Here is a 21,864-nt window from a genome sequence, read left to right as displayed (position 1 = left end):
GCCAAGTAAACTGAAGGGGTTGCCTAGAAGAAAACCAGAGAATGAGGTGTCCAAGAAGTCAAGTTAAAAAAGTGTGATCCAGTGTATTAAGTGCTAATAATTCAAGCCAGATGGACTGGGAATTGAGCATTAAATTAGCAATATGGAGGTCCTTGGAGACTGAAACAGGAACAATATCTGTGGAGTAGTGGCGTGATCAAAATGACGGTTGAGTTCAAAAGGGGATAGGAGAAAAGGATTTGGACAGAGTGAATGTCAACCGCTCATTGAAAATTTAACTGTAAATTGGATAAAGGCAAGGGGTGCAAATTAGAAGTTAATATGTAGAATCAAGTGAGGGTTTTATTTGTTGAATGGAAAAAATACGGCGTGTATAATTTTAATCAGACTGATCTGGAATAAAGGAGAAATTAATAGTGCAGAAAAGAAAGAGGAAATTGCTAGTTACATTCTGGAGTAGAGAAAAAGAATAACATTAACAGTGGGCAACAGAGCACCTGACTCATTGAACTTGGTCCCAGGAAAATCAGAATTGCTTTGGAGACTTCTCCGCAGATTAATGTGGGTCAATGATAAAAGATGATTCATATCCACTTTTAATGTATATAAAACTATTCAGGAATATTTTTGCCTGGTAAAAAGATGTATACCTTCTTTTGACTAAGAAGATACAAGGAAAACATGCAGAGGTATGACTCACTGGTATAAGGGAAACTCTTGGGTTGATTGGGATTATTAAATTAGGAAACTCCTTTTACATTTCGACCTGTAATCGGTGCATCTGTCTCAGTTACCCACTGAGCCCATTCCTTCCTTTATGGGCCTCATGGTGGCACTTTCCATGATCTACGACAACTTTCATGTGCTCTCAAGTATTGTCTGTTTCACAGTAACCATCTGCATTCTCCCAAACATTTTTAATTTATTTTCATTTTTAGACTCTCGACACATTTGGACACACTCCTCTGACCATTTTTCTGCCTGCCAACATCATTTTTAATGTGTGGTTCTTGGAGGTGACACAAGGATCCAGCCTTAATCTGAGCAGCTTGTGTTAAACCTAACTCTGATTGCCTTTTCCCTGGTCACCTCATTTCCATTAATGTGGCCCAATGTTACATTAGGTCTCTTGGTAGCTATTTTAGGCTGATAGCTCATATTACTCACCTCGGAGCCATGCTCATGTGTTGAGACAATATCACCTGTGGCCTTGATCTGCATTATCTCCTGTAATGCTCAGATCAGTCTGTGGAACATGTGCAGTTAATATCATTTACAGAAGAGGAACCAGGACTTAGCAGGTCTATGGGATGTATCCAAATCCCACAGTTAGTAATCAACCCCAACCTAACATCCCAGCTCTGTCTGTCCAGGAACCTGGCTATGTCATTGCTCAAGGCTGCCCCAAAACTGAATGATTGTAGGACAAATATGGATAAGGCAAAAAGCGATATGAAATGTGGTTATGGAAGAGGTGAGACAAGCTAATGCTGCTCTATAGGAATTTGTTTATTCCAGAAATCCTCAGGCAAGGAGCCTATCCCTTCTCATTGGTGGATGTAGCACTTTCTGCAGGGCTTTGAAAGCTGGAGTGAACCAGGAAGTGACCTCCATCGAGGGAAAGGTCTGGTTGGTTGGTTAGTTAGTTAGTCACTGCTTTCAAGACAACACCCTGGTTCTGATGAACCACCTTCCTGCCCAAGGGTGTGTGTGGGAAAAGGAACTCAGGGGCTGTAAGTCACTACTGATGGGCAGAGTTTCGGCCTCAGATATCTGTTGAAAGGCAGAGGTTGAAATGATATTCTTAGGATCGAGTTTCCTAAATTGGTACATGAACTTAGTAGTACTGTAACCAGAGTATGTAAGTGGCAAAAAAAAAAAAAAAAAAGTAGGGTTATCCAAGCAAGTTGTCACAGAATGCCCAAACAGAGGTAACAGGAACAGCATAAGATTTTAATAAAGCCATCATAATGGCAAAAAAGGGAAAACAAAACAAAACAAAAAAAACACAATGTGATTTAGCCTAAAAACAAAGCATTACATATTTGGAGTTTCAAAAATAATAATTACTGGTATACCCAGTAGATATCCTGTTAGCCACTCTATCCTCAACCCATCATTGACCTTGACCCTCTGGCAGCTTTCTTTACTTCCCCCATCCTTAATCCCACCTGTGAGCCTCACCAGGGCTACAGGAATGAAGCTCAAGGCAACATTATAAAGACGACATCAAATAACCCCTGCACCAAAATGGCCTCATCAAAATGACTATAGCACAACGTCCTGCTGTGAGAGGTGATTACAGCTCAACATAGACCTGTGGGTCAGAGATTTGGAGGTGGATGGAGATCCCAGCAGAAATTAAGGTACTCGCTGGGGAAGCCTGAAAACAAATCATCGGGCATAGGTCCCCAGACAAAGGCCAGAAGAGCAAAAGCTACAAGCAAAGCCACTTGGTAGGGAGAGGGTAACACTGGGTTTAAATCTTCCTCGGCTTGATCACAGGACAGATGATAAAGGTAGGTGCTCAGACAAAGGAGAAGGCGAGGGAAGAGCATCTTCACATTTTAGCCACCTCACTCACTCCATTGACTCTTTCTATCCACTGTTCGAACCAGCCCCGCTGAGGCCGAACTTTCCCTAGACAGCCCCTGTGTGGGGCCATCTCTGGGCTGCGACTCACAGGGATGCCCCCGCCCATTCTCTATCAGTCCGAGTGAGCTGTTACTGGACCACCCAGCTCCCACGCCACATTCATCTGGCATCCTCCTCGGATCCCTGGGTGCAGAGCTAACGTGGTCCCGTCTGTCTCACAAGTGCCCGTGCATCACCTCCCTGCATCACCTCCCGCCTGGCCTTCAGGCACTGCAAACACTCACACAGAACTCTGCTTCCATCACGTGGTTCTGGGGAAGTCTGGAGTCACGGCGAAAACCCGGTTTCTGGACACTCGGGATGCCATTAGGTGTGTGCTACTTCCTACACTGACTACAAGTCGTTTGCCCTTGCTATGCCTCAGTTTCCTTGTCTTTAAGAACTACGTGAGAGAGTTCATGTTGAGTGCTTAGGACAGCGCTTGGCACAAAGAGAGCAGGTGTGACTTGCACAAAATGTGAGTCTCTTTGCCCTCATCTTGACCTCACCGCCCTTGTGCACTTCAGTCCACCCTCAGGTCAGGGCACCTCACTACACTTTCATGTGCCCCTTGAGGCTGTCCCCGCCCCTGACTGAGAGCGTCATGCATGTTTTAGTTGAAGTGAGTGCAACACTCCACCAAAAGTTTCACATCTGGGATGGCTAACTCTGTTGTAGGAGGAACTTGCTATGATTATGGGTAATTCTGTCTGTATTAGTTTGCTTGGGCTGCCATAACAAAGTACCCACAAACTTGGTGGTGGCTTAACCAACAGAAATGTATTTTCTCCTAATTTGGGAGACTAGAAGTCTAAGATCAAGGTGTCAACAGGGTTGGTTTCTTCGGAGGCCTATGTTCTGGTCTTGCAGGCGGTTGTCTTCTTATTGTGTCATCCCTCTGTGTGTGTCTGGGTCCTCATCTCCCCTTCCTGTAAGGATGCCACCATATTGGATTAGGGCACACCCGTCTAACCTCATTTTACCTTAATAACCTGTTAATGACATGCTCTCCAAATCCGGTCACATTCTGAAGTCCTGCGACTTAGGACCTCAAAATATGAATTTTTGGTGGACACCATTCAGCCCACGACACAGACTGTGACAACATACAGGGCTAGAATTTCCTGTTGGAGCAGCAATAATTAGAGTGCATCAGAAGCAAGTCAACACTCTTCTAGGAAATGCAGGAAACAGGGAGATAGCTGTCCTACCGACACAGTGGACTGAAGAGCAGGCAGCTGAATCATGGGAGATCTTCCGACCTGGCTTCTGGAGGAGGCACTGAGTGTGGTGGGGGAGTGGGGGCTCTAGACACAGAGACGGATGGATCCCTACCCTAGGTCTGCCACCAACTGAAAAGCAATATCTCCCTCAGCCTTCATAAGACTCTTTCCCTTCTGTAAAATGAACCAATGCTGATAACTGCCTAACAGAACAGTTAGGAAGGGTAAATAATACCGTGCATAGAAACTCGTTTTCATAGTACAGGACACATTCTACATGCTTAATAAGTGAGAATTCTGATTATGTTTTTTAATTATAAATTATTATCTTATTACTATAACTAATAGATTTGTCATTATTGTACAGAGTAGGAAGGAGGAGCTTGCTTTTCTCCCCATCATACTGAATGTGCCTTTTTCCCATTGTGGTTCACACTCTTCATTAAGGTTCTCTTAGGAAACCAGTGTCCTCAGGATTGGTGGCACAGGCCAGTGGCTGAAGACTGGTAGCAGGGTGGAGATCTAAATTGGTGGACATGGCTAAATTAGCAAACGCTACTAATCAGGGTTGTTTTGTTGTTGTTTTCCCTTGTTGTTGAACATTTCTCGGCACTTCCTAATATGGAAAATACACACAAGAGTGCTCATGGCATCCCCTCCCAATGCTAATGAGTGTTTCTGAGCTCTACAGTAGGCATCATCTTCTCTTCCAAAAATTCCTCTGGCACTCTCTGACTCTTGTATCTGTAAGCTCTTTGGGATCCATGGTTTCACTGGGTCATCAGTCTTGGACATTCATTCTGGCTTCAAGAACCCACTGGGCGGCTTGCTCTTCTCCACAGCCTGTGAGACAGTGATTGTGATGGACAGAATGTCTGTGCCCTCCCCCACCCCACAATTTCTGCATTGAAGCCCTAACTCACAGTGTGACAGCGTTTGGAAATGGGGCCTTTGGAAGGAAATTATGGTTAGATGAGTTCATGAAGATGGGGCCCCATGATAGGATTAGTGTCCTTACAAGAAAAAGAAGAGAGACCAGAGCTCCCTTTCTCTACCATATGAGGACTCAATCAGAATGCAAATGTCTGCAAACCAGGATGAGGATTCTCACCAACAACCCAACCATGATCGTGCTCTGATCCTGAACTTCTAGCCTCCAGAACTGAGAGAACATACGTTCCTGTTGTTTAAACTACCCAGTCTATGGTATGTTGTTAGAGCAGCCTGGACTCACTAAGACACTGACCTTCTGCCCCAATCTGTGTTGACCAGATGACTGAGTCACTTAGGAGATAATTCAGTGAGGAAACAACAGCTGAAGTCCACGGGGGATGGTAGTGTGTGGTTGAGAGTGAAGGTGGTTAACAATGAACAAATGTAGGATGCGTTTTGAGACGAGAATGGACAAGCTTTGCTGATGGATTGGATATGGTCTGAGACAGATATAAGTCAAAGATCATTCCCAGCTTTGGCCTGAGCAGCTTTGTTAGAAAATGGTATTGCCATGTACTGAGCTAGGGAATATGGGGAAATGGTCAGGTTTGGCAGGGGAATTATAGAGATACGTTTAAGCATGTTATGAAAGAGTTTGCGCATGAGACATTAAGGAGAGATGTCAAACTGGGAGTTCGATATCTGAATGCGGTTTACGGTTCTCTGTCCAAATCCTCAAGTCCTGCTGATGGCAGTGGAAAGGCATGGAGAGCTCTGGTCTTACCAGTGAGCTAATTTTGAGGGTGTGTGTGTGTTTCTGAAGGGAAGAAGAAAGGAAATAGTTTCAGAGGCGTGAACGGGTTCGAGCAGATCAGGAACTGATACCTGGTGAGAAAGTTTCAGGATGAAGAATTTGGTCCTAACTTGGATTATCACTATCTTCTCTTAAAAACATGCCATTCCAATTAAGTGATTAATTTAACGACTATTTATTGAGTGCTTATTGTGTGTCAAATCCTAAGGATATAGATTTATACTTTTTGCTAAATTCTAGAATCTTCTTACCATCTAGGATTCTTCTGGGACAAAAGATTATAATTTAATACTATTTGTTATTTTTACCATGGAATCAAAATTTGAGTATCACAAGGATTATTATTCTGCAGAGGATAAACATTGTTGTCTGGCCTAAAGTTGAATACTTCCAGTGTTAAAGAAAACATTATTTTTGAAGACAGAAGATTATTATTAATTGAAGTCAACTCAGTTTATCCCACTGAACAACTAGTGTTTTCCAGAGTTCCATGCACTATTTCACACAGGCTTGTTCCCTGTCACCCACGCTGTATTGTGAATGTCTGTGTTCTCTTATCGTTGGAGGTGTTCAGGCTTATGTAGACTGAGTACCTTGTAGGATTCTACGTCTATAAGGAATAAACTGGTAATAGAAAATGTTCTTGTGAGTCTACAATTAGGACTGGGCTTATAGTTTTGTCATTCTTGAGATTCAGGGATAGAGATAAACAAAGATAAGTTGAAGAGGGTGTGTCACATATCAGCGTTTCCGGTTGGAGGTCCTTTGGCATAACTAAATGGAAAAGTCTAGTTGGCAATTCAGTTCTCAAGTTCAAGGCTGGAGACAAGAAATACCAGAAGCCATGGGTTGCTCAGAGGGAGTGTGTGAAAAGAAAAGAATGGAGGTGAAGGAGTAGAATTCTAAGAACTCTCAACCCTTCAAGGGCAGGAGGAGTAGAAGCATCCCATGAGAGGTGATCGAGGCATTCAGTGCCTTTTCCAGATCTTATTTAGTTACAACATGGTTTGAAACAAGTGTCATGAGCCAATTTATAGATGAGAAAATATTGCCTCAGAAATCTTTTGGGACTTGCCCATGGTCATAAAGCTAATAAACAGTAGACCTGGCATTTACCCCTGCCTTCAACAAAACAACAACAGCAATCTTTGGATTCCACCTTCCAAGCTGTTTCAACTCTATCACCAGTTCTGACCATTGGGAAGTTGTTTCTCATATTGATCTGAACGCTGAAAATCTCTCACTTCTAGGAAGTCCTTTTTGTTTTTGTTTTTGTTTTTTGTGTTTTTTTTTTTTAGTTTTTCTTTCCCACCCAAAATGAGATCTTATTCTTAGGAGTGGAGAAATGGGTCAGTGGTGGAAATGAGGGGGCAGCACACACCTAGCACACGTGCCACCCAGCTCTTGTCTGCATAGCTTTAGCTGGCTCTCCTTGGACATCAATATTTCACGTGGTTAATTTCAGGTAGACACCATGCCCCTCCCCTCAGAGAGCCTTTGTACCACCTGTGTCAATTACAAAGAAGAATGCCATGCAGTTAGAAATCGTGGATTTTGAATTGGACGGATGTGCTGCAACTTAGTTCCTCCACTAACCTTGGGGACATTTACAAACCTCACTAAAACTTATTGTCCTCATTCTGAAAATGAAGAAATAACCTATAACTAAAAGTGTCATAATAGTAGCAGTAATGTTTGCAAAACAATAAGAGTGGGTCTGGCACAGAGCAGGAACTCAGAATATGCAATCCTATTTTTTAAAAATGCCAATTGATAAATATGAGAATCCGTGATTCTAGAGGTAGAAATTATCCATTTTTAGTTTTTCTTTCTAGAACTGAGGTTACACACAGCCTAATGATAGAAGGAAAGCCCTAAATGAGTCCTAGATAGATGCTGCTACACGTCTCCTGATTGTAATAGTTGGAGCTCTGAGGTGTGATGAGGCTTAGATATAGGCGAATGAGGGAAAGTTACAGGAAATGCGGGTGCATGTTTTCTGGAAATCACATACTTAAAGAAGACACTGGTGCTCTTTGCTATCGGTCAGGCAGGGAATTGCAAGGTTAATTAGAGTTATATGTTACATCATGAAAGTCAGTGCACGGCAAAACTGAAAATTCCCTAAGCACAAATTTATTGAGCATGTATTATTTCAAGTAGCCTGTCACAAAATGGTAAAACTGGAATATCTTATAGAGATCATGTTCACATTGCTAAGGTGGCCGCGATTGGGATACTCCTGATGATTTGGGTGAAATAATTCTTCATTATCCCCAAATATTCCTCACATTGTAGGCTCTTAACATTCTTATCCCCATTCACTAAATGTCACGGTGACAGTGAAAAATGCCTCTCCACTTCCTACATGCCCCTGCGGCTACTACCTGAGGATTCTGCTCTCTCGGACCCTTATTTTTCAGATGAGGAAAGAAGATTCAGAAAAGTGTCTTATTCAAGTTCAGTTATTTCCTCTTGCTCTTAATTTTTCAACCAGGAAGCTTTGCAATTTCACGGCTACGTCTTGTATTAGCAAGTACTTAGGAGTATTAAGTCCTTTGATCAAACCTAATTCCTTTTTGAGAATCAGCAGTTAGAATTGTAAAGAAACTTGGAGTCCATCTGATCCAACCTCCTCCTTCGGCCACTGAAAAAACGAAGTCCAGAGAAAAAGATAACTGGCTGGATTAAATGCAGCCTCTAGGAGAATGGCAATAACGTACACCATTACCAGGGAATGGATACTTTGGCGAAGTTGGTTTATTGTAGAATGTTAATGTTGGAAATGACATTGAGGTTGGAGAGGAAAAAAAGGCCCTGGGTAACTTTATGATTTATTCTGGAGGACAGGGTGGGTAACAGCGGCATAATGGGGGATGTGGTTGGCATGGGGGGCAATTAGCATAGAAAATACAGTCGATACCAAGTTGATGTCCAAATTCCAAAGAGATAAAGATGAGGGCAGGGTCTCTGGTGTTCAGATACACATTTATTACTTAACACTAGCAATGGTAATTATGGGAGCTGTCCTCTGTCGATACCTAACTGTGGTCCAGGAACCTAACCTTTCCTAGTTTATGTAATCCTCACTCTATCCATAGAAGAGTTTTATTTTTAAAATAAGTAAACTGAGGTTCAGGGAAGTTCAGTAGTTGTCCAAATCACACAGATGTGTTAGCAGACTTGGGATTCATTGAATCCATATAGATTTCTTCGTATATGTCATTCTCTGTAACACCTGTTGGCAAAATACAGATAAAGAAGAAAATAGCCTTGTTTTTGAGGACCTCAGCCCAGTGGGGAAAGCTACTATGAAGCAGACATACTGAGTACAGGTTGAGGACTCTCACTGAATTATGGGGGCTGAGAGAAGAGATGTGTCATCTAAATGGATTGGTGGTAGCAGGAGATTTCAGGAAATTTCTTAGGAGACTCCTGCATTAGCTTAGAATTGAGTAGCAAATCAGAATCTGTTTGAGGAATGAGAAATTAGGGTAGTGAGGGCTTGGTGCAGGAAAGAAGGGAGGACTCTTAAGGTGTGGAAAGACCCAGGGGCCAGAAACCACACTCCTTTGTGGAATCACAGCTCTGATGCCTAACACATGAGAAAGTGAGGCTGAGAGCTACTTTTCCCTGCGTAAGTGACTACAGAATCAACAGCCTTCTGGAACAAAAGAAACACAGGAAGCAAGGTTGCAGAGAAGGAACCAGGCTCCAGGATCAGATGTCTTGGTTGTGAATGGCCACAAGTCTCCTTAAATATCTGGGAGCTGGAGCCCAGCACGCAGAGAGCTGGGGATCAGAGGCAGGCAGGCAGTTGGCAGCGTCTGCCTGACCCATCTCTTCTGGGCATTTTCTGCTCTTTCAAAATTGTGTCTCTTCCTGTGCTCTCTCTCACCTCCACCCTCTCTCTGGCTACATTGTTCCCATCCTTGACCCTCTCTGGGTGTCTGTGCATTCCGTCTTCCTGTCAGGGCTTAAGCAACGGATCTGCCACTTCCTGTCACGTCGCTTAACTCCTCTGGGCCTCAGATTCCTTACATGTAAAATGACAAGTGTCTCTCCTGGAGTGTGGAGGGTCACATCAGAGATGTGAGAGACTGATGTAAACTGGAATGACTCGTGTGAACCTCTTTTGTTGTCAGTACTGTTATCCTGAATTTATCGTGGAGGATAAGGATACATCGGAGTTCCTAAGTTTTGTGGCTTCCTATGTGTAACTGGGAAAAAATAGTTATTTGCATTTAAATACAAGTCTAAATCCCTCCAGTCCAAAAGTGGTAATAACTACCCTGAATGAATTATACATTTTCTAATTTTAAAAGGCCGTTTTATGGAAATGAGGTTTTTTGTGCTGCATGGTATGTTCTTCTTGTATCGATGCAAATGCCAAAGACTGTGATTTACCCAAACGACACCATCAGTGGGAGGGAAATTTAGGGACCGCGTTTGTATCACATTTTTAAACACTCTGTAAATACATTACCTGCAAAGCCCCTCATGAGGAGCGGGGAGAAATCACTATCATGGGCATTTCATATTTTTTCAGCTCAGTTTGGTGACAATTTGCTCTAGCTGGTATCCAGGATGGAATGTGTGGTAAATCTGGAAGACATGTGATCTCATTTTCAAAGATTCAATGAGAGCTGATTTGTATGTACAATCCAGTATCATTTTGTGAATGTGAGTCTTACTCTGTATTTAGAGTCACTGTTGCCCAAATCTGAGTGTGTAAATCCAATTTACATATTCAATTACATCTATTTGAAGGCCGCTGCTTAATAAAAGTTACCATGTTCGTTTTGGGAGTCCGTGGCAACAACCATCTCTTGCAGCCATGGCAGGCAGGAATGGCTGTCATTATTGGGGAATATGTGACTTTGAAGCCAGAACAGAAAAAGTGCCTACAAAGCCTGCAGTTACTGCTTGGCCTGGATCACACCCTCTTTACATATGTGGGGGGGTTGGGGAAAGAGGATGGGATGGGAGCAGGGCTGTGGTGGAGAAATTTCCTGGAAACTTTCTCATTATTCATTAATGAATAAAGCCCTTTCAGATGTAGAATAATCCCCAGGGAAGAAGAAAAGCCTACCAAAAAATACAAAATGCTAATGATGCTTTTCCCATGAAGTGTAAATAAGCACAGATTATTATTATTATTATTATTTTTAAGAAATAGAGCAAAGGGGAAACAACAAAAACAACTTCCGCTGGGAACCAAATTCAACTACATCTTGTGTGACAGTGTAGCAGCATTTCAGCTCTTGAGGTTTTACATTTCTTAATAGCAAAATTAGGAGGTTGCACTAATGATGTCCAAAGCATAACACAGAATCCCTCTCTTTTTCAATGAGAAGTAGAACCCCAATGAATAAAATGGAGAGAACCAGTATTTTAGTAGTGACATTGACTTAATAAAATTCATGTTTGCTTATTTTAAACTCAATCAATGGGAAGAAAGGTAATTCTAATAAGTGCAACAATTAGAAATGTATACCCTTTTAGACATATTTTGGTAAAAACTGGAATGGATAACATGGTGCATGACTGGGGGCAAAATATTGCTGGTAGTTCTCAGCTCAAATATAAATCTTTGGACCTGTACACTCAGGTGACTTGCAAAGAAAGAGTTGCCCGAGTCTGTGCAGCAAACATCTGCCATGATGTGAATAGCGGTATCCTGAATGTATCATTAAAAATAAGGATATATCTCAGAGAAATAACCTCTCAAGATGCCTCTGGAACTCAGAGAAAATCTGAAGCTAAGAGACTGTCCCAGTGGCCCGACCTTCATCTGGAAGACACACTTGGACCCGGCCCCTTGTGTGTTTACATCATGAGAGAGGGAAGTCCCTCAGGCACAGATGTAGGAAATGAACAAAGGGAATGAGAAGATGCAGTGCTGGCCCTGAGAAGACAGGAACTTTCTTCAGACAGAGAATAGAATGTGCCCCTTACATAATGCAGGCAAGGCAGTAAGCTTCCTCACTCACCAGGTGAAACTTGGAGCACATCACACACTTGCACCTCCCCCTCCAATGCAAGTGGCTAGTAGGGGACTGGACGGTACAAGGATCACAATTGCTCTTTCCATGTCCCCTGAACTAGCAGAGTGGTCGTAATTCTTTCTTCCCTATGGGATTATCTGTTATGGGGTGAAACGTCATTTATTCTTCAAATCAAAACACTGAGAATAAAACAGAACACTATTGTTAATAAAGTTAGGGCAATGGGTTAAAAAAACAGAACTTTTTGGAGCAAACCGGGATGTTGCCACTTTAATCTGCTGTCTTTTGTCATCTCAAAAACCCTGTGTTCCCTCCACTTATGCCCCCAAATGGCCCCTGATTCATGTACCCATATTCCCCAGCATCTGCAAGTTCTTTAGGGGTCATGTTTTTCTGGTATCCCCCATGATGGCAGGAATTTCCCAGGTGTGCAGTAAAAAGTTGTTGTACTAAACAGAACTGTTTTCACTCCAAAAAAACCACTGCCTTCTACTGCTACTTAACTGTGTGCTTTGGACCTTGGGTGCCTTGTTGGTAAAACGGAAAATTGAAATATGTTTGCTGAGAATAATGGCCAGGCCCATTTTCCAGTTCCTAGAGGACTGCATATATGGCTGATGTTTTTTCTCCTTCTTCTCCTCTTCCTCCCCTTTTCCTTCTCTTAATTTTTCTCATTTTCCTTCTTTATATTACTATTTTTATTCTAAAACCTTAACAGGTGAGTCAGCCAAAGAATGATCTCATTTGAGTAATATGCAATGATTCAGAAATCCACAATATGCGTAGAAGGATATTTGTGATTTGGAATTATGGGACCAAGAAGTAATTTTTTCAATGCCCACGCACATTTCTTTCCTTAGTCCTTTCTTTCTGGATCCTATGTATCACTTTGATTACCACAGTTTTATGATATTAAGGCGCCCATGCAGGCATTTTATTCCTGGGAGAGGCCTATGTCCTGACTTGGTCATAAACCAAAAGACTTAACTACCAAACTAGGACTGCTACCCAGGGACCAAGTGCAGAAAAAAGAAAAAGGTGTCAACACTGCCTTGCCCAGTTGTGTCTTCTCTGAGATTCTATGGCCATTTTCTCAGTCAGCGTTCTTGGATGCAGAAAACAGAATTCACTCCAGTTTGTTTAAACAGTAAGATTGTTTAATGGGTATAGAGTTTCAGTTTTATAAAATGAAAAGAGTTCTATGAATGGAGGGTGCGTGATGGTGGCACGTTATGGATGTATTGAACACCACTGAACTGCACACATGCAGATACGATGGTAAAGTTCTCTATGTCCATTCATAGCATTGCAAATGGTAAGATTTCATTCTTGTTTGTAGCCAAATAATACTCCATTGTGCGAATGTACCACAGTTTCTTAATCCAGTCATTTACTGATGGGCATTTCGGTTGTTTCCATGTCTTGGCTATTGCGAATAGTGTTGCAATAAACATAGGGGTGCATGCATTTTTTTCGAGTTAGCATCTTGGATTTCTCTGGATAGATACCTAAGAGTAGAATTGCTGGGTCATAACATTATGCTAAGTGAAATAAATCAGACGGAGAAAGGCAAATGCCATATGATCTCACTTATGTGGAATCTAAAAAACTGAATAAATGAGCAAAGTAAATAGAAATAGTCTTAGAGATACAGAGAAAAAACTGATGGTTGCTAGATGGGAGGGGTGAGGATGAAGGAGAAGGGGAGGGGATTAGAAAGCACAAACTGGTAACTACAATATTGCCACGGGGACATGAAAGACAGTTTGGGGAATGTAATAATGTTGTAAAAATTGTGTAGGGTGTTAGATGGGCACATGTCTTATTAGGGAGACCACTTCATGGACGGTGTAGATGCCTGACCACTGCACTGTACACCTGACGCTGAAGCTGAATATATAGTCATGGGATATGGAGTAGAGCATAGGGAATAGAGACAATGGAATTGTAAAAGATATATGTGATGTCAGAAGGGCAATAGATTGGGGGAAGGGGTTATCACTTTGTGAGGGGTGAAATGTCTAACTAGCACATTGTTTTGTACACGTGAAACTAATTAAGAAAAACAAAAGGTGGGAACATTTATGTTATGTATATTTCACCATAATAAAAATCACTTTAAAGAAAATAAAAAGATTGCCTGTAAAGGAATATGTGCAGCTCATTGACTTGATAAGGGAACTGAAGAAGGAGACTCTGGGCTGAGCGTCTAAGATGCTTCCGAGAGTCTTTCTGCAGGAGAGGCCACCATGGAAAGGGCTCCACTTGCCTGATTGAAGAAGCTGCTGACTCAGGAAGTTGCTGCCTTAGTAACTAAGTACAGAATGGCACTACCACTCTCATGAGGGAGATGGAAAGGAAGGATTCAAAAAGAAATTCTACCTTAGAAAGGTGATGGGATTTACATTGTAAGGAACTAACTATAGAAATACCAAATTTATCTACTCTGTGATACTTATCTTCTAAGTCTTTTCATGCTGCAGAGCTTCAGTTGAGAATTCTTGTTTATCTGTGTGTTTCTACCAGCCATCCTTTTGTCCCTCTTACCTCAGCCCTGTGCCTAGTTCGCCTCCCTGCCTTTGTGTGGCCTGGTCTCACTCTCTCCCTCTCTCTCTCTTTGGTATACAGCTCCATTTTACAGCACCTTTAAAAGCGTGGACTGGGTTAGCATAAACTACTCCAGGGGAATCTAATCATAGCTTTAGCCTCTTATCTACTTGTGCCATTTCCCTAGCACATTACTCTACCAGGAATGCCATTCCTTATCCTGAATTCTTTGCAGAGGCCAACAGTCACCCATCTGCATTTCCTTCCCATACTGCTTCTGTAGAAAAGTGAAAGCCAGCTGGCTATCCAGGGCATCTTGGGTTACGTTTGCCACCAACTAACCTGATCAATTCACCTTTAACAGCCCCAAAATGTCAGTCTAAAATGAGGCTCCTTGAACTGTCTGATTTACTTTAAATTTTAATTCATGATCTGCCCCTAATTCTTTTGGCTTCTGATCCCAAGTCATTTGTTACTGTTTAAAACCAGGTGTGGTCCTTAGGCCCAATATTTGGCGCTATGTTCTCCGGATCTGACCTTTGATATCCTTCTGGACCACAATTCACTTTTCACCACTTGATTGTGATTCTACCCTTACAGGTTCCTGGAGACGACTAGCTCACTCTGCCCAGTCAGGCCAGTCTTTTCACTACGCCTTAATTGAGTTCCCCTCATAATCCATCCCCAAACCTAGTCATCTCCCTCATAGATTCCACGGAGCCTACCCTAGCTTCTAAGACAAGTTTAACAATGTGTCCTGCAGGCATAGTTAACTTAAATGAGCTCGAAGACATCACTCAAATGTCATCTTCTTGATGGGCCTACCCAGACTACCCTGCTTAAAATGGCAACAGACTCCTCACCCTAGCAAATCCTGATGACCTTTATCCTGGTCTAAATTTTCTTTCTCCCTTACCATTTATTGCCTTCAAATGTATGATATAATTTTATAAATTTATTATGTCAATATTTTATCATCTGTACTATCCTGATGGAATATAATGCTTTGAGGGCAAGGCTGACTCTTGTACTCCAAGAACATAAAACAATGCCTGACACATAACAGGCAGACAATAAATATTTGTTCAATGGCTGAATGACGTATCTAGAGTTCTGGACTATGTCCCTCTTACTGAGCTATGTGGTGGCTTCTGCTTCTTCTTTGAAGTTTGTGAGTCACCATGTAGAAACTGATGCCCAAGAATATGACTGAACAGCATGTGATACTGTTTATGTCAACCTTCTCTGCTGTACTGAGTAAAAAAATAATGAATGCCTGCAATTCTCAAAGGCTATTGAAGGAGTTTAAATTAAATAGTGGATGATTAATCAGATGTGACTTTTGTAGATTTGCCTATCAGTGAGCAAGAATTCTATTCTGTACAAATGGTGTCTTTTCCACCCTGAGATTTGACCAACAGTAAAATAGTTTCTCTGGTTTCGAAAACTTCAGGTTCACATGAACAGAATTCTATCACACGATCACTCGTCTCTCCTCCCGTCTTTCAAGTACACACTTCACTGTTGACTTTGACTAAAGATTTTTTTGAAAACATTTAGGAGAAGATGACCCAAACAAAGGTCTCAAAATGGTAGCAAGAATGTTAACAAGCCGTTACGAGAAAGTACGAGAATGTGTACTTAACTGTTGGCAGTCACCACTTTCCTGCAGTAGGAAGAACACTGCATTTTATTGACTTCTTGTTAATTGGGAGAAGTAATCAAATTGTGTGGCACATAGGTTCCGCATCTGCAAACTGGGGCAATAGCAGTCTATGAAGTTCCTGGAGGGAGAGGTGCGGATACGTGCGTGAAACTCCTGGTTACCATCTGGCCTGTGATGAGTAGTCACACACGCTAGTGAGCACGGCTTCAATTCCTCCGTTCAATTGAACCTTCATTGTGTTTCTCACGAATCTGACATACGGGCTCACTCTACCCGGGTGTCTTCTCCCTCAACGTCCTACAAAATCATCTTCACGTTAATCATCCTAACCCGACTTTCACCCTCACTATCCTTTCATTTGTATCTTTCTGTGAACTTGAAATCTTCCCTTTTGTGGGAGGGGCAGGGGGTCGTAAGAGCTAGAGACGTGTGTTAATGGAAAAAGAAAAATGCTCCTTGGCACCTCTCCACGCTTAGCAGGACAGAATGCTGTGATCCTCTGGTGATGGAGGTCACAGAGGGCACGGCGAGATTTTGGCCACCCTAGACTAGGGTGAGATAGATGTAAAGGGAAGAGGGGAGAGAGGTCATGGCAAGAGCTTTCAGTTGAGGAGAGCTTAAAAACAACTGTGAAAAGTCCAGAAAGCACCTTGTGTTCAAAGTGATGAGAGAGCTACAACCAGTGTGATTACAGAGGGGCTGTATGCTGGGGGAAAACTGATTGCGTGTTGCGTGGAGTGGGGAAGGGGTAGATTTATGGGGCCTCTGACTATTAGATAAAGAGGATGATATTAGCTGAAAATAAAAAGGCCCATTTTTGAATCACTCCGTGAACGGAATAAGAAGAGGGAGTAAAGCTCATCTTTTTCTTTAGACAGTCTATAAAAGCTAACGGAGACAGGGGGCTTGACAAAATGAATGAGTTCTCTCTCCACCAGTCCCTAAGCTCTTGGACTCAGACAAGACTCCTCTCCTGTCCTGGGGAACTGAGGCCTGAGGAAGGAGGAGAGTCCGTGACCTTGTCAAAACGTGTTTCTGTGGCAATCAGGGCATTGCTGTTTATCTTGTGAGATAAGTTCTGGTCAGGGTGTGAACATCTCTTTCTTCCTGAATGTTGGTGACTACATTTTTTCGACATCAACTCCTCAAAGATGTCATTCTCTGAGCTGAGAAAGAGTTGTTTTCATACACACGACTGTGAGTTCTGAGATGGTCCAGAAGAGTTTAAATAAATCCTCTTGATAGAGTATCAGAACCCTCTGTCAATTAAAATGACAACCTGTTCTCTTAAATCCACAAGCCTGTAAACAAGGACTGGGTTTGTTTTAATTCAACAAAACCTTCACTTCTTTCCCAGTCTAAAAGTCTCCTCGATACTAGAATGCAATGACAATAATTGTTCTTTCTTGCTTCACACAGTAGCTTGTTTTTCAATGGTTAGCAGTATACCACAGACATCCAGTGAGGCCTTAGCATACATGCTTTGACAAACACTTTTTTATATTAAAAAATGAAAAAAGCCACCCTCTGTGATATTAGACTTAATACTCCCATTTCACAGACTAAGACTGGACCTGGGGAGCTGTTTTATTTCTGTCTCCTGAAATAAATATAAAATCATCATTATTTCATTCTAATCTTATTTTCTTATTTTATAATTTAGAAGAACTATCTCTACTTCCTGTTCTCAGAACACATTTGGGGATTGACTCTCCTTCTCTCTTTAGCAAACTCTGTTCTTGATGACTGAAATACTCTCTTTCTAAATCTCACTCGTATGCCAAGGGTAACCTGAGTCACCAACCTACAAATGCAGTCTTGGTGAAAGCAGGACAACACTATCTCCTTCACCTCGGGACTTTTCAAGGTGCACTGGAAACCTGCCTTGTCCTATCTTTTATGCGTAACGATTTGGATATGTGTATAGCTGCTGTCTGCCCAAATAGGGACCAAGCAACGCCTACTGTACGGGTTAAATTGCATCCCCCACCCTCTCCCAAATTCTTATGTTGAAGTCTTAACCCTAGTACCTCCGAACGCAACCTTATTTGGAAATAAAGTCATTGAACTAATTAGCTAAGTTAACATGAGTTCAGACTGGAGTAGGGTAATACCCTAAATCAAAAGTGTGATCGGTGTCTTTACAAACAGCGGATATTTGAGAAGACATGTACACAAGAAGAATACCATTTGAACATGAAGGCAGAGAGGAGGGTGATGGGCCTATGAGCTCAGGACACCAAAGATTGCCACCCACCCACCAGAAATTGGCAGTGGGGGATGGGGCAATGTCTCCCTCACAATTTCTAGCCTCCAGAACTGAAAGACAACCCATTTCTATTGTTTAAGCCCTTCAGGGTGTGGTACTTTGTGACTGTAGCCGGAGCAAACTAGCTCACGTACCATCAACATCCTGCAAATGATGCCTTGGTGTGGTATTGGGATTCAGAAAAACTGAATATTCTCATAAAATCTGTGACGCGGTCAGCTACCCGTCACCTCATTCTCTCTGAACCTTAGCATGATATCAGTAACAGTGCCTATTTTGTTTTCTTTACTTTTGTCTGAGAATGGAATACGATCACACATGTAAAGAATTTTTCTAAGCTGTAAAGCACCTGACAGATGTTAGCTACGACTGTTTTTGTAGACAGCCAATGAATCTCTGTGGATGGGTTGAATAAAAGGAAATTAAATGTTCCTGATGTGAAACATATTTAGGTACTACCCTTACTGATGACCCCAAAAATACTAATCCTGAGAGAACCTAGTGAAGGGTGCTTGATGCAAATACTCACGAATACTGTGTCTAAAAGGGCTCTAGGTCTTACTCCTTAGATTGCATGCTCTAAACATTGATACACAGTGGTCCTCTGATCAGAAGCATCTGTGTCATTAGGGCACTTACTGGAAATGCAGAATGCCGGGGACCGTCCAGACTTGCTGAATCAGAGTGTGCACGTAATAAGATCTCGGGGTGATCTGTATGTCAAACTTTGGGAACTGCTCTAAAATCCATTTTCCATGTAATTCATATTGCTAGAACATAAAGAAATGTAGTAATTAGTAAACATTCTTTCAGCCACGGCATGCAATATTGGACAAAGCCCAAGTTTACAGTTTGACGGATCTGGTTTTCAATCCCATATGCACCACGTAGTTACTTAACATGGCATATGCCCAAACAAGATGATCTACTTTGGGACACCTCAGTCTCCTAGCCTGTAAAAGGGAGACAATAGTATTTAAGGTGCCTGGTTCTAGAAGAAGACTAGAAATAATGTCTGTGAACCAATAGGCATATATTAGATATGCAAAAAAGGCCTGGGATCCTGAATTGCTAACTAGGGCCCATTCTGGTCTTTCATTTTTGATTAGTTAATCACCGTGGAGAAAGAAATCAGATTTTCCAAGGGGGGTCCGAGATCTCAAAGGGTGCCAAGGATTGTTCTTTGTAAATTTCCTCCCTGAGGAGGTATTTTATGACCTGAAGAGCTAGAAGGATTTGACTCTCACTGCGACTGTGCCAGTATTCTCCTGAGGGAGCCTCCGAGTTTTTTCTGCACCGCCAGCCTTCCCTTGGAGAGAGGTAGCCATCCTTGAGATCTGGCATATGTTGCACCGACACCTCCTCTGTCTCAGATGCCAGGGCCTCCTCATCAAAAGGCCCCATTCACTCAGGGCTCTCCATGGGAAACACCTCTCTTGGATTCAACCAGCTCAGGCGTCATTGAGTAGCAGCATTTCATTCCTGTGGAGATTGTTGTCACTTGATTTTATTATTTTGATCTTTTGAGCATGTTTTCAATGCCAACAGAAGTCAATACATTCTTCTGGGAGAAGCCGTCAGAGCATTTGTAATGAGCTGTGCCAAGGAGGCTCTGTCATCCGCGTAAACTCTGGGGAAACAGAGGCACTTTGTTCCCGGAGCTCACATGGTGTGACCCCCTTGCTGTGTGAAATGTTAATATTTTGCTTCGTGCTTGGCTCCGGGTGCCACTGCCAACACGGAGAAAGCGTTTGGGGAGTTTGCTGTACATTTCGTGAAAACTGCACGGAGCCAGGACAGATGTCAGTGTGTGAATCAGAGAGCTTCTCTAGAATTCGTGACTGTTCACTTTATTCTTTAGCAACTCCCTAGAAGCGAAAACATATATATTTGGAGAGAATGACGTGTGCTTTCTTGTTCCCATTCAGATGGTGATAGCGTGTGGCACGTGGACGAGGCTGGCAGCCGCCATGACTTCCTCTCCTGACTGCTGGAGACGCCCGCACCACGCCAATCACCTCCTGCCAGTCCAGTAGCTTCGCCCACCTGTCCCGTGTAAGCAGTTCGGATTTTCCCGGTGAACGCACAGGCATCGATCGGTTCTTGAGATTTGGCAATTCTCTGTTGATTCTTTTCTTTGCTTTTTTTCCTTTTCTTTTTATTTTTCAACATTTCATTGAAATAAAGCCCACATCTGAATTTATTGACTGTCATATAAAGAAACATATGTTTGGGGAAGTGGTCAGATACGGGAATAGTAAGCGGCGTGAAGGGGAGACAGACTGGATTGGGGGTGCTGAGACGTGAAAGAACATATGTGTATATCCTCCAAAGAGAGGTGGCCCCTGAGCAAACCAAGAGGAGGGAACAGAATGAACTACGGCTTTATTTATTTATCTATCTATCTATCTATTCATTCATTCATTCATTCATTCATTCATTCATTCAACTATTAGGAAGTACAGTTCACTAACACAGCAGAATAGCCAAATACCGCCACAATGGAAAAGAGGCGGTTGGTCTAGGTTAGCACGCAATTTGACAGAGGTAATGGAGGAAGCTATTAAAACAAGAAGCATAACTTTAATAAGAGTGATCCATGCGTTTGTAAAGTTCTTTGACAGTTTAAAACCAACTTCCGATATGTATATGGAAGTGCACCGATGTCTGCAAATTGCTTGAAAATGCATCCCAAACTAAGATGGATTGGTGAGTACTTGTAGAGTGATGGATGGATGGTGTATATAATCCAGGAAGTGGAGTAAAATGCTAATCATAAACTTCCACTATGGGTATTACAGTACATGGGTATTTACTGTAAATTTATTTTCAGCTTTGCTGTATGTTTGAAAATTTAATAAATACAGTGTTGGAAAAAAGGGACTTCACAGACTTGACCTCGTGCAATTACCTCTGCAGCCTTGGGAGCCTGCTATTATGTCCCTCATTTCCTTCCAGAGGAAATTGAGGCTCCCATAAGAATGTGTGTGATAACAGGTGTGGCAATCTGTTGGGACATGGTGGTTAGGTGGAAGAGGTGAAATTCTAACTCCGCTTTCCAGCACGAAGTCCAAAGTGGTTGCATTGCTGAAGGGGACCAAGTTCAGGCTTTGGAATTGGTCTGTGTCCAAATTTCACCTTTAAATTTTCTGTATAACCTTGGATGGTGCTCTTTCGTGCTCCGAGCTCAAGTCTTCTCATCTATGAAAGGGACAAATAATTCCCATCTCCTAAAGGTGCTTCTGAACATTAAACAAGATAATCTATATAAATCGAGGTAAGCTACATACTACTTTAAAACCCAGATGTAGTATATGTGGTCCCTCCATTCTCAGAGTTAAACTAGCCTCAGGCATGAAGAAATGAAGATAATTTACGACGAGGGAAGTAAAAGGCTAAAATTCTTGGATTTTGCGTATCCAGGACAAATATTGACTTCTCTTTGTTTCTAAAGTCATTCACTCTACAGATGGACCCCTTGGTTTTGTATTTTATGGTTTGATGGAACCACTAATCATTCCACTTTTTGAATTTTAAATGTTTTGGTCATATTTGCATTATTTCTGCTCTCTACGTCTGCGTGTTTAGCATTTTACAATTAAATATCAACAGGAGGTTTCTCTTCCTTTGTTTGCATTTCTGTTTAATTTCTTCTCCATGATTTTTAATAAAAATGTTAATTAAGCTCCAATCCAAAGCTGACCTCATGTTGCTTTATTACTCAGCACTGTAAGCTTCTTCCTCCTTTCATTCCAAGCACCACTGCCTGT

Source organism: Rhinolophus ferrumequinum, chromosome 5 (genome assembly GCF_004115265.2).
Source record: "Rhinolophus ferrumequinum isolate MPI-CBG mRhiFer1 chromosome 5, mRhiFer1_v1.p, whole genome shotgun sequence".
Classification (NCBI taxonomy): Eukaryota; Metazoa; Chordata; class Mammalia; order Chiroptera; family Rhinolophidae; genus Rhinolophus; species Rhinolophus ferrumequinum.
This window is presented reverse-complemented; position numbering follows the sequence as displayed.